The sequence below is a fragment of the Hemicordylus capensis genome, chromosome 2 (assembly GCF_027244095.1).
Source record: "Hemicordylus capensis ecotype Gifberg chromosome 2, rHemCap1.1.pri, whole genome shotgun sequence".
NCBI lineage: Eukaryota > Metazoa > Chordata > Lepidosauria > Squamata > Cordylidae > Hemicordylus > Hemicordylus capensis.
In genome coordinates, this window is record NC_069658.1 from 139264566 (window position 1) to 139278947 (window position 14382).

The window sequence follows — 14382 nt, forward strand, 5'->3', positions numbered from 1 at the left end:
GTAGCAGTTAAAGCAGTTAGGGGGCAGTGATTCCCACATCCCCACCAAGTTTCGTTTGTGTGTGTGTGTGTGTGTGGATGAAAACTGCATGCATACCTAACTTACAATGAAACTGCTTCAGCAGCTAAAGCAAAGTTGCATGTTGGCATATTTTTGCATTTGCTTTGGTTGTCCCTTGTGACTTTTCTTCCTCTAATTTTTAGTTGTTCTGTACACGTAGCTGAACAAGGCCTGTCTCTTGTTTAATGTGTTTTGTTCAGCACCTAGACTTCTCGGTGTTTATCCACAATAATATTACTAATAAACAAGCCAGAGTTTCATAGATCCCAGGTGCCATGGAGCCATGGCACCTAGAAATTTAATGGTGACACCTAGACTAGGATATTCAGAGGCAGAGTTATTTAATTAATGTCTTTATTTGTCCCAGGCAGCCCTTTTTCTGGTACTTGTAAAGAGGATAAAGAGAAGCCCATGCACCCACCCCTTGACAATGCTTATTACTAAGTCTGGTAATTTTTTTAAGTGCCCTAACATTTAAGGCTCCTAAATGTTTGGGCTGGCTCCTAGATCCAAAGAAAAATTGTCAAGGCCTGTCATAAGTTATTTTATGTATTGGACTAACTGAAGTATGTTTTTGTGTACCTTGGCGTTTGTGCACGTACACTTGAAACAACTAAATGTGAAATGGGCATACATTCTTAATTGCTTGCAGGTCTTTGTCCCATATGGTCTCTCTCCCTGCTTCTTTTCTTTTCTAGCTGCTTGAGAGGATCCGTCTGTCCCTGTTCACTCCCATTATATGCAAAAGAGTGCAGTGTGTGAGGGCTCTTCTGCTTCCTCTGATTGCTTGAAGCCTATTTTTAGTTTCAGATCTCAGACTCAGTTTAACATATCACACTGATGAACCTGGGAAGTTTGAGGTGTAGCTCTTAAAAGGTCTAGAACGCTGAAATGTATTTTGGTGACTTGGTTTTGTTGCTGAAAGAAAAAAAAAACTTTGTGGGGGTCTGACTAGATAGTGTTTGGTAAAATTAATACTCAAATATCTTTGAAAATCTTTGGGAGGCTGAACAACCTGTTAAGCATGATTGGTGTTTAACAGTGCAATCACATGCAAGTTACTTGGAGGTAAGTCCCACTGTATTCAGTGGGGATTACTCAGGGCCGGACTGGGGGCACTGAGAGGGCGGTGGAATGTATGTGGGGAGGGCGCCGTGTTTTGAGCAGAATAGGTAATTAAGGGTGAGAGTTGGGGCGCAGGGGTGCCGTGCGGGGGGGGCACACCGGGAAGATGCCCTGTTGCCCTGTGGGCCAGTCCGAGCCTGGGCTTACTCCCTAATGAATATGCTTAGAATTGCAGGGTTAGAGCTGACTTAGACACGATTTTTTAAAATGTGTTCTTGACTTACAGAAGATATCTACTTCTGTGAGCAATGTAGAATTTGACTACCCCGCCCAACCCGGGGGTCCATCCTCATCCCTTTAATTTTCTGCTTTCATAAAAAGAAGTGAGTTTTAGGTCATTGCCTTACAGAGAGACAAGAAAAGAATGCAGGTAACATTTTCTCAGTAAGCTTGCTCTGCCCCACAGTAGGCCCGCCAACCTGTAAGTGACCAAACACAGCTGGAGACCACAGAACCATGTGGTTGTCTTTGGTAGAATACAGGAGGGGTTTACCATTGTCTCTTCCCTCACAGTGTGGAATGATGCCTTTCAACATCTTCCTATATCTCTGCTGCCTGATATAGATGTTTCCCATAGTTCGGGAAACATACCAGCGGGGATTCGAACCGGCAACCTTTGGCTTGCTAGTCAAGTCATTTCCCTGCTGTGCCATTAGGTGGCTTAAACACAGCCTATTGATCACCAGGTGCTACTAAAAATAAACTAACCCCCCCCCCCTTTTTTTTTTTTGCTGCATGGGACAGCAAAAAAGGGGACAGACAAGCTCCTAGCACTGCAGGTCACAATATATATTGTCAATAAACACAGCCTATTGACCATGTATATTGTGACCTGCTAGGTGCTAGTCTGTCCCTTTTTTGCTGTCCCAGGCAGCAAACCTAGTGTCTAAATGCATTCTTAAACACTCTTCTTGAGTCACATCTTGGTGGTGCTTTTTGGCCACAAACCTATGTTCAGGACAGATTCACTTTCCTGAATATTTAGGGGACCTGTGCTGGGGATGTGAGAGCTTTGTGTTGCATATCACACAGTATATGTATGGGGAACTCTGGTACAGCAGATGGGTAGACGTGGCATATGTGACTGCTGCTTAAAATTTGAAATGGCTCTTTACATGCAGCTTGGCTACCAATTTATGGCACTTAATTTCCAGGTTTTAGTCTTGTACCCCAACACGTGCTTGGTCCCACTGAAGCCAGCTGCCTACTTGGTGCACTTGCAGTAAAATAGCTCATAATAATGATACTTAGAATTCATATAGTACCTTAGAGTACTCCGAGCTCTTTGCATGTGGTATCTGAGAACCTCTTACAAGAGCTGTGCATGGTAAGTCAGCATTATAATCCTCCTATATTATAGATGGGGAGCAGGCTGATGCTGAGAAGAAGTGGCTGGCTTAAAGCCACCTAATGCATTCATGGCAGAGAACCCTGGGCTTCTCGGTTCACAGCTCAGGGCCAAACTACACATTACCTTAAATGCATTATTAAGAAGCTTGCTTGTAACTGGCGATTTCTCTCTTTAACAAGAGCAGCCAATGCATGGGGTGGAGTGTATGGGGTCTCAGTGCATGGGGTGAAGTTAAATCTTTTCCCTATGTAATTTTCCTGTCAAAAATCACCTCCCCCCACCAAAATGGCTATTTGCAGCAGTAGTGTTTGCTCTAGTTACACTTTTATTTTGTATTTTGAACATGACAGTGTGCAAGATCCCACATGAGTAGGGGGGAAATCAAGTAAAATGTGACCTCAGTAGAGTTATGCCTATTTAATCAGTTGTGTGTGTGATTTTATAACTGTGTGTTCATCTATTCCAGAAATATAAAAGGGAGGGGAAAGGGGCATACTGTTGCCCCTTCTCGTGAAGGCAGATTCCTCCACATGCTGTGGGAATCAATTAACCTTTATTACGGTCGCAGACCAGCATAAAATGCTGTGGAAGTGATGGTCCAAGGGGGATCTTAAATTTCAGAAGTTTTTGTAAAGTTCTGGCTTAGAACAAGCCAGATTTCACCATTTTTAGTAATGTTTTACAAAAACTTCAAAAATTCTCCAAAAATCAGGCGATTGACCAGTATTCTTCAAATTTGCTACAGGTGGTCCTAACATGTGCCTCCCACCCCATGTATGGAAAGTTTCAAGGACCAACCAGTGATTTCTAATGATTTTTTTAAATTTTCCCATTCACCTCTTTGGGGAAACATTTCAATTTGATTTTGCTAATTCTGAAGTGTTCTCAAAATTAATTTTGACATTTTGGATTTAATTCCAACTTTACCAATCCAATTTTGATGCATAGCACTTGTTGAATAAATGGTCTGGGAAGTGGTTCCTATGTAAAATGAATAATTTATCATGCCCATGGATGGTAAACCTGTGCAATTCCTTCATGAGAGATGCATAGCTGATGCGTGGCTATAGTGTGGGTGAGGAATAGGCCTGAATACACTTGGGATCCAGATGAGAAGACAAGAGAAGCAACTTGTTCCAGTGGTTTAGACCAGGTCACTGGCAGCACCAAAACCAGCCAGAATACGTTGTTGAGTACATACTGTCTTCTGTCTTTTCACTCTCCACTTCTAACCAGAAGGATCTTCTCAAAAGTATTTGACAGCACAGGAAGTCACAAAGTGGGGCTGCCAGAATAGATCTTGCTTAGTTGTTGAATGACTTCAGAGTTCCATTAAAGGAGAAAACCAGATGCCGATAATATCCAGTTCATTGCTGGCACTAAGTAAATGTGAATGCGCTGGCGGAAGGAGAGGAGGAGCAGAGCCCTAATAAACTCTGAGTGCATAACTGTTAGAAGACAGTTGAATCAGAATGCATGAGACTGTCTTCTTCAGGGGCAAGCAAAGCCGTTGAAACACGCTGGGCATATTCAACACCATAATGAAATTCTATCTTCCTAGCACCAGTTTGAGGCTTTACCATTCCCTGTTCACCTAATGATGATGCAGTGAACTATTTTGTTTCCAGACAGGGAGATATATTCTAAACTGAGGTAGGGTCAGTATAGATGTACAGAATCTTAGATTGAGTGGAATTAGGCAGAGGCTGTTGCTCATGCTCCTAGGATCACTTGAGAAACTTTGGGCCATGGTGGAAAAGCCCACACTGTGGTTCTTCGCCATATTGGTGTTACCCTTCCAGAAACTGAGGTATACTGCTGGTGTGGGAAGGAGCTGCAGCATCGGCTCCTTCCACATTATTCCAAATTTCTGAAGGTTTTCTTTCTTTCTTTTTTACATTTTCTATCCCGCTCTTCCTCCAAGGAGCCCAGAGCGGTGTACTACATACTTATGTTTCTCCTCACAACAACTCTGTGAAGTAGGTTAGGCTGAGAGATACGTGACTGGCCCAGAGTCACCCAGCTAGTATCATGGCTGAATGGGGATTTGAACTCGGGTCTCCCTGGTCCTAGTCCAGCACTCTAACCACTACACCATGGTGGCTTAAGTTACACTGGTGGTGTGGGAAGAAGCAGCACTGCCGTGCAGGGGTGACCAACCTGAGGTTCTCCATCAGCCCCAGGAGCAGTAAATAGATGTAAAACATAGCATGGACATGGGGGTGGGAGGGCAGGCTCTTCCCAGAATACATGCAACAATCTATTTATTTTTACATTTATATCCTGCGCTTTCTCTGAGAAGCCCAGAGAGCTCTCTGAGTCATTTTGTGGTGTTCTGTTTTAACATAATTGTTATTTATAACCTCACTCAAGTCTTCTCTGAATTTTCTTTATAGCTGTTACAATTGCTCAAATAAACCTTGCTGCACTGGTGTTGTGGTGTGTGTCTAGTGTTGTGGTAGGAAACCACATCCTATCGAATAGTCAGTGAAGGTGCCAGTAATCTTGGGTTCTCAACAGAGTGTGGGAAATTTCTCTCTGACATTCTCCTACACATTACTCCACTGTGAATTTGGGTGATTATCAGCCTCCAATGATCACTCTTAAAACCCGAGGCTTTAAAATATGTAATATATATAGCACAACCATAAAGTTCACATCCTGTGTGTGTGTGTTTCATATGTAAAAGCCTAAACTGCCTTGGTCTTGCTGTGTGTGACCAAGAGATGAGTAGGATTTTACAGAGTTATTCAAGGTAGAGGGTCTGGGTGTGCCCAGTTTCTTTCAGCCACCCTTGCTGTCCACATCTGGCTGTTCCTTCTGTTGGCTTCTCAGCTCTGAGGCCGTCATTACTTCCACCTTTGGAAAAATTGAGAGGAAGAAAGCTCCATTCTTCTGCCAGAGCTGCTACTCCTCCCTGAGTGTGATAATTCCTGTATGGCTCTTGGAAAGAAGGAGGCCAAGTCTCTGTTCATGGGGCTTGTGTTCTGAGGTTGGAAGGAGTGTTGGGACTCCAACACTCTATTCTTCCTCAGCAGCAAGTGTGGAGTTTACCCCCGCTCCAGTTCAGCTCTCCCTTCATTCTCCCCGCAACAGTGGTGCAAATGGTTTGAACTGACTAGGAGTCTCGAGGCCATTGGTTCTGGCTCTCTCTGTCACTAGTGCTGCCAACATGGGTGAAGGGAGAATGCCTCTTGACGTGCCAGGAACAATGGCAGCCTAGCATGGCAAGAACCTCCCCACTCACTATCCTACTGATATGCTATAAAATGGTTAGCAAGGGCCATATGTCATTGGCACGTCAATGACTGTGGTTGTCACCTAGGGTATTTTTCAGTCCAGTCCAGCTAACTGTTTTTGTAGCGGGTACTGTGCACCTGCAGGTCTCTTGAGGCTCTGCAGTAAGACTGATGTGAGCAAAGCCACGTGGAAGTGATGCCCTGGCTTATGACAGGGATCAGTTTACTTGTTCTGCTCTTTGGCCCCCGCCCCAGAGGAAGGCGGTGCCTTTGTTGGTATGGAAGACAGTTGAGGACAGGAACCACCGTTTGAGATGACTGGCTACCTACCTGCCCCTCCTCCCTTTCTCAGGCTGTTTTTGTGTGAATGGAAACTCAGCCTAGCTTGTACACTTGTACTTGTACCAAGTCCACGAGGCCTCAGCAGTCGCCAGTGATGACTTGAATCCCCTCCACACCACACCACTGCAGTCAAAGCAATGATGTGGGGACAGTGCCTTCGGAGACTCTGAATTGGCCCTACTGAGAGAAACCATTATAGCCCGCTATCTGCCTTTTTTCTTTTTTAAGTTCTGCATCGTCAACATACAAAGGACACTTCAGGATTTGCACATATTAAAGCAAGATTGCACATACAGTCTTTACTTCCTCCAGAAATATTCCAGTTTGCTAGCAATTATTGATAGGAAAAAAAGCTGTTGTGGGAAGAGTTGAAGACTATATTCCTTGTGGCTAGAACGTTGTGAGTGTAGTTCCACCTGTGTCTACCACAGAGCCCTACCTGCATTGCATGTTGGGTATTATGGGTGGAGTTACATTCAAACAAGCATGCTTTGGTTTCAGGTAAGGACTTTACTGCAAAACGATGCAGTGGGTTTTCATGACCTGTGACTTTCTAGAGGATGTGAAACTTTATTGATGATTTCAAGATCCTTGAAGTCTCATAGATAATTTTTTTGACATGATATCTATATTTATTAGTTGATTCTTAAAATTTCTTTCAAATGTGTTATGGATTTGTTTTTAAAGTGTCTGTTTAATTCATCCTAGTTGCACCCATTGTTTGCAACTAGGGCTGAAATTCTCTGCACACCTACTTGTGACTATGCCCTGTTGAACACAATAAATCTGACTTCTCAGTAAATATGCATGGGATCAAGCTGTATACTTCTCCACTCTATTTTGAGACACAGATGGAGACTTAAAAGCAGGTCATTAATGCATACTCCCTTCAGCTGGTGAATTTTCTTCATAGGAGCAAGCTTTTAATATTTAAACATTTGAAAGGTCTAAAGCTTATACAGCATGTGAAGCTGCAGTGAGTCACAAAATCATGTAGTGTCATGAAGTGAATTACACATATGCCCTTCAAGTATTTCAAGTTAGAAATGCAGATCTATCTAACATAGTATTGGGATCAATATGTACTATAGCAGAGCTTTCTAACCATCCTTAAATGTTGAGGGGGCTCTGTTGGCGATACTCTCATCTCCCAACTGCAGTGAAGTCTAAGCATACCTGCCAACATGTCCCTATTTCCCCATTCACCTGAATGGGGAATTAGGGACATGTTGGCAGGTATGGTCTAGGTACATAACAGCATGTGCTCACACTTCCTTCCTTGCTTGTCATCTTCTGCTGTTGAAATTTATACATAGAACTCATTGGGTAAGGGAGGGGCAGTCTCTTGTGCTCACACTGCTCTGTAAGTCATTATGAACACAGGTGGTGCTATATAAATATTTGATGCATGTGTGAACGACAGAGCTGCCTTCTGTGAGGCGAGAGTATAGCCAGCACATGGAGCAGCATGAGCAAAATCTTCTAGTGCTCAGAGTGTTGTTCAGATCTCATCCTGAGGCCTTTATTGGAGGTGTCGCCTTAGTCTCTTGGGCCTTCTGAAAGGTTTCCCTGCTGCTGTGTCTGATCTCTCTGCAGTCCCCTCCTTTGGCCAGGACTGGGTGGGGATAAACTCGGTCTCCGCCTGTCATCCTTGACGTTTCAAGTGGAGGCTTGAGCCCTGACAACCAGACTGGCTGTCTCGTTATTTATGATGTGTGGAAAGATTGTGCTATTGGTAAAATGCAACTGAAGCACAGCTTGACTGATTACACAGGGAAAGCCCTGAAGTTCCTTATTAATATTTATGTACACCTTATGGCATGGTCTTCTGATGAAAGTATGAGGAGAGTTTGTAGCTCAGCGGCTGAAAATATGCTTTGCATGCAGCAGGTCTTAGGTTCAGACCCAACCTCTCTAGGTAGGGTTGGGGAAGTGCTGGCTGAAACTCCAGATAACTTCTTTCACTCATGGTAGATGTTGCTGAGCCAGAAGAAACAATGATCTGACTCATCATAAGGTAAGAACAGCCTTGCTGGATCATGTCCAAAGCCCCTCTAGTTCAGCATCCTGTTTTGCACAGTGGCCCACCAGATGCCACTGAGAGCCTGCAGGCAGGAGTTGGTCCTCTCTCCTGCTTCCACTCCCTTGCAACTGGTATTCAGAGGCATCCTGCCTCTGAGGCTGGAGGTGACCCGTAGTGCTCAGACTAGTAGCCGTCAATAGACCTCTCCTCCATGAAGTTATCCAAACCCCTCTTAATGCCATCCAAACTAGTAGCCAACACCACATCTTGTGGAAGAGAATTCCACAAGTTGATTATCCGTTGTGTGAAAAAGTCCTTCCATTTATTGGACTCAAACTTCTTGGCAATCCATTTCATGGGATGACCCCTGGTTCTAGTGTTATGTGTGAGAGAGAAAATCTTCTCTCTATCCACTTTCTCCACACCATGCATGATTTTATAGACCTCTATCATGTCTTCCCGCAGTCGTCTGTTCTCCTAAACTAAAAAGTTCCAGGTGTTGTAGCTTTGCCTCATAGGGCAGGTTCTCTAGGCCCCTGATCATCTTGGTTGCCCTCCTCTGCACCTTTTCCAGTTCTACAATGTCCTTTTCTAGATGTGGTGACAAGAATTGTACACAGTACTCCAAGTGTGGCCGCACCATAGTCTTGTATAAGGGCATTATAATATTAGCCGTTTTATTTTCAATCCCCTTCCTAATGATCCCTAGCATGGAATTGGCCTTTTTCACAGCTGCCGCACATTGAGTCGACACTTTCAACGAGCTGTCCACCACGACCCCAAGATTTCTTTCCTGGTCAGTCACCGACAGCTCAGATCCCATCAGTGTATAAGTGAAGTTGGGTTTTTTCGTCCCAATGTACCTCACTTTACACTTCTAGATCATTTATGAATAAATTAAAAAGCACCGGTCCCAGTACAGATCCCTGGGGGGCCCCACTTCTTACTTCCCTCCATTGTGAAAACTCTCCATTTATACCTACCCTCTGTTTCCTTTCCTTCAACCAGTTAGCAATCCACACATGTTCTTGTCCTCTTACCCCATGACAGCTATGTTTTCTCAAGATGAGGAACTTTGTTGAAAGTCTTTTGGAAGTCCAGGTATCCACCCCCAGCACAGTACTTCCAGTGACTGTTGCTGGTGTCTATCTTATGTTTCTTTTAGATTGCGAGCCCTTTGGGGACAGGGATCCATCTTATTTATTTATTATTTCTCTGTGTAAACTGCCCTGAGCCATTTTTGGAAGGGCGGTATAGAAATTGAATTAACAACAACAACAACAACAACAACAACTGGGCTTCTAGTATTATGATTTAAGTAAACTCCATGCATTCTGAAGTGACTCTCCTGATTTTCCCTTTCAGCTTTCTTTTCACCATACTCCTCATTTTGGAGAAGTTTACTCTTCTGAAATTCAAAGTGTCTGTGTTAGACTTCTTTGCTGATTCTCTCCCTGCATGTATGCTGAATTTGATCGCACTATGGTCACTGTTCCCTAAAGGATCCATGACACTGACATCACGCACCAGGTCCTGGGTGCCACTCAGAATTACGTCCAAGGTCGCCTTCTCTCTGGTTGGTCCCATGACCAACTGTTCGGGCACAGTCATTCAACGTATCTAGAAATTTGACCTCTTTGTCATTACCTGACTCTGAATTCACCCAGTCTATGTGTGGGTAATTGAAGTCACCCATTATTACTGTCCTGCCTCTCCTTGATGTCTCCCTGATTTCCTTCTGCAACTCCTAGTCACTGTCAGCGTTTGGATCTGGAGGGAGATAGCACATCCCCAGTAGCACATATCTTTTCAGGCCTTGTATTGTCACCCACAGGGTTTATGTGGAGGACCCCGGTCCTCCTAGGTTTTCTAGCTTGTTAGATTCTATCCTTTCTTTAACATACAGTGCTACTCCACCTCCAAGTTGCCCCTCCCTGCCCTTTCTATAGAGTTTATATCCAGGGATAACAGTGTTCCACTGGTTTTCACTGTTCCACCATGTTTCTGTTATGCCCACTATATCTATTTCTGTGTTAGCAACCAAGCACTCCAACTCGCCTATCTTGGCTCAGAGGCTTCTGGCATTGGCATATAAGCAGAGGCGTATCTAGGGAAAATAGCGCCTAGGGCAAACACTGAAATTGTGCCCCCCTGTCCAAGCATCTGACACCCATCTTTCAGATAACTTTACCATAATATCAGCTGAAAAATACAATTCAGGCTCGTTAATCTTTTAATATTTCAAAAACTATTTAGCAGTGGACTTAGCCAGACCAAAAAATGCTAGAAAACTACAAATTTCAGTACGCTGGGGCTCATGAAATACCCAAATACTATGTGGAGGTGTGCTTGGAAAACTAAACAGAAGTGCCTGTCTAATTCCCTACTATGCATTGTAGCATCACTATTTCATAAGTTTTAAAATTTGACTTTTCCCAGATACTCTGAAAATAATTAAAGGATATGCTGAGTAAACTGTGTCACTGCTTGGAATATATTCTAGTCTTTCAGAAAGACAGTTAAAATGAGAGAAAGAGAGCAAGAAACTCCCAGTGGGCCTTAATATTAAGGATTTCACACTGATTCAAAGACAAACTCACCATTAATAGCCATATTATTAAGACATCACATTTAACTCACTTATCACAAGAAGCAAATTAAGAGCAAATGAATACAATCCTAGCTCATAAGCGTCAGCTCAGTATTCACAAGCCCTGATTCTCTGTACATAGTGCCAATCTGAATATGTGTACAGTGTCTTATGTTATTATTTTTTATTTTATTTTTACCTATAGCCCCTTTGGGGGGCTTCCTAAAGGCTAGGGTTTGGGTTTTTTTGGCAGAGGTTCCCCCGACCCAGCTGGCCTCTAGGGCCTTGCAGGTACCATTTGAGCATGTGCAGTGGGCATTTTAAAAAATAATCTTTTTTTTTTTAAGGCCACTGAAAACAAAATGGCCACCGCGCATGCTCAAATGGCCTCTGCAAGGCCTGGCATGATCTAGGGCCTCACAGAGGCCATTTGAGCATGCACGGTGGCCATTTTGTTTTCGGCAGCCATTTTTTTTTAATTTTACAAAATGGCGCCCCCTTCAAGTGGCGCCCGGGGCATGTGCCCTGCTTGCCCTACCCTAGATACGCCCCTGCATATAAGCACCTATACACTGAATCTCTTATCTGTTGTATGCTATCTTTCTTTTGACACTTCGACCAGCTAGCAGAGCCTCCTGTCTGCTCTTTATGTGGTTCTACTCTATCCCCTTCTGTTTTATCTGAATCCTTTACACCCTTGCGCTTTAAAGGATGGCATTTGCCGATCCAGATTCTGCCCTGCTCCTGCCGGCTATTCCCCAGGCGTCATTTTAAAAGCTGCTCTGCAACCTTTTTGATTTGAAGTGCCAGCAGTCTGGTTCCATCTTGGTTCAAGTGCAGCCCGTCCCTTTTGTACAGGCCTTGCTTGCCCCAAAATGTATCCCAGTGCCTAACAAATCTAAACCCTTCCTCCTGGCACCAGCGTCTCATCCACGCATTGAGACCCCTCAGCTCTGCTTCATATGTTAGGTAGCTTCATATGTTCTAATGACACTGAATTGTTCAAGTTTAAAACTGAGTGCTTCTAGCTGAAATAACAAATGAATACGGGAAGTCCCCAACTTACAGACAGGTTGTGTTCCAAAAGCTTGTTTGTAAGTTGAATGTTCATAATTCAGAACACATATAGTTCCTATGAGGGGCTACTTGTTTATATATGCTGGCTGGCGTTTACCAGTTGGAGACTTCATTTATTTACTATATTTTGGAGCTGCTTCTTTCTTTCTTTCTTTCTTTCTTTCTTTCTTTCTTTCTTTCTTTCTTTCTTTCTTTCTTTCTTTCTTTTGCAAGTATGGGTCATTTGTAAGTCAGCGAGTGCCTGTATGTCTAAACTCTCAGACCTGGTGTAGTGGCTAAGAGTTTGAGAAATGTTTCCTTGGCCACAAATTTTCTAGATGACCTTCAACAAGCCACTTTTCTTTCAGCCTCAGCCAATCTAAAAACTATAACCTGCTTTATAAGGCTGTCTTGAGTATTACTGAGAAGGACAGCCTTTGGTGCTGTGATGGAGCTTTACTTGCAGTGGTACCAAGTCAGTGCCTGTTGTTCCCAGTTGACAGGATCTGAAGTTAACAGGGCTGGGATACCCTGCAGAGCTGCTGCCAGCCAGAGTAGACAGTAATGGGCTAGGTAGAAGAATGGTTTGGCTCAGTTTAAGGCAGCTTCATAGTTTGCTGATATATGTGAAAGGTATTAATCCTTGAAATTCACCATGTAAATGCTTATTACTGTTAGTTTTTATCATTTGACCATAGACCATAACTAAATCAGATAAACATGTAGGGGGAAAAAATACCATGCAAACGCTAAAAATCATAAACTCTGCCAAAACAAACGCCAGTTAATTATGGCAAGCGAAAAAAAGAATTTGAAGAACATATTATGGGTGAAAACACTTTTAAAAAGAGTAAAGGGTGGCTAAAGAAGGTCATGGAGACTGCAGAGAAGCTGAATGAATTCTTTGCCTCACTGTGGAAGATATAGGGTAGATCCCTGTGTCTGAGCTCGCTTTTTCAGGGAAGCCTTTTCTTGGGTGGGCATAAACTGAGCCAAATAGAGATGACAAGGATTACGTTCTTGGGCTTGTTGACAAATGGGAAATTAACAAATCATTGGATCTGGGCAGCATCCTCTCAAGTATGAAATTTGTGAATTTCTAGCAAAAATATGTGTCTTGTTCCTAAAACTGACACACATACCTGAATACTGGGAAGGGGCTACTGGAATACTGATTTTTAAAAAGGGATAGGAGGAGAGGGTTCCAAGAAATTACAGGCCAGTCACAGTGAGCTTAATATCATTTCCAGGTACATGGGTGGAAAGCATTATTAAAAATAATGTTATCAAGTATGTAGAAGAAGCCTGGCAGAGGGATACTCAGCATGGCTTCTTCAAAGAGAAGTCCTACCTCATCAGTTTTTTGGAGTTCTCTAAAAGTATGGCCAAGCATGTGGATAGGAGTGATCTAGTAGTCATTGTATACGTAGATTTTCAAAAACTTTCATCAAAGGCTCCTGAGTAAACTTAGCAGTCGTGGGATAAGAGGGTGGGTTCTCTTATGAACTTGTAGGTGGCTAAAAAACTGAAAACTGAGAGTAAGAATAGAAGGAAGGAAGATCGTTGAGATCCCCCAACTATTGGAATCAGTGCTTCGTAACTTGTTCATAAATGATGTGGAGTTAGGCATGAGTAGTGAGGTGGCAAAGTTTGTAGATGAGACTAAATTTTTTAGGATAGTGAAATTCCTAGCAGACTGAAGAGCTCTGATAGGATTTTTCCAAACTGAGCAAATGGGTAATAAAATGAGATTTCGTGCAAGTAAGTAAGTAATTCAGGCTAGGGCAAAATACCGCACAAAAATACAGCTTCACATAGACATTGAATTTTTGGTGGCAAACCAGGTAAGAGATCTTGTGATTGATAGCTCAGTGAAAACATGAGTATGTGACAGCTGTGAAAAAGATGAATTCCATGTTAGGGAATATTAGGAAAGACAGATGGGTGTTCGAAAACAAAATTGCCAGTATTGTTGTCCCCCTCTAAAAATCTGTGGTATAATTGCACTAGGAATACTGATCAACATTCTGTGCTGTGGCATGCCAGCACTAGGGATTCGCTAGGGCTGTTGTGCAATGTGAAAGGCAACTCCCTATAGAGCTGCACAGCAGGCAGTTGTGTAGTGACTTAAAGCAGTGTCTGCATAGTTGCGCTCTGTTGTTCCCAATGGAAGTAGCACTGTACAGCTGTGTGGACGCTGTTTTAAGTTATCCTGCAACACCGTCAGGACTGCTGTTCACATTGTGTATCAGCCCCAGTGAGTTCCTAATGCTAGCATACTGCTGCTAGGGATGTGCTAGAAACACAATTTGGTGTCTGAATTGCACGACAGTCCCTTTAAAATGGAGGGCTTCTACAGCTCCTTTAATACAGAGAAGAGCAGGTTCATCCCTGCTCCTCTTGCACTTGTGCCATCATCGTACCTGCGGTGCTTCCCCAAGCTATGGTGGAGCTCTTCCCCCAACTGCACCTGCACAGCGGCAGCATACACATGGCGCATGCACAGCAGTCATGTGCGTGCCAGCGCTGCACAGGACAGCTGGGGGAGAGCGGTGTTGGCACATGCTGGTAGCTGGGGGAAACACTGGAAGTACAG

At 43.4% G+C, this 14382-nt stretch overlaps 1 protein-coding gene across 5 annotated transcripts in view; it reads left to right on the forward strand.

The window, feature by feature from the left end:
- PSD3 (pleckstrin and Sec7 domain containing 3) overlaps window positions 1-14382 on the forward strand; it is a 201216-nt gene that overhangs the window by 1432 nt on the left and 185402 nt on the right. The window lies entirely within an intron of this gene.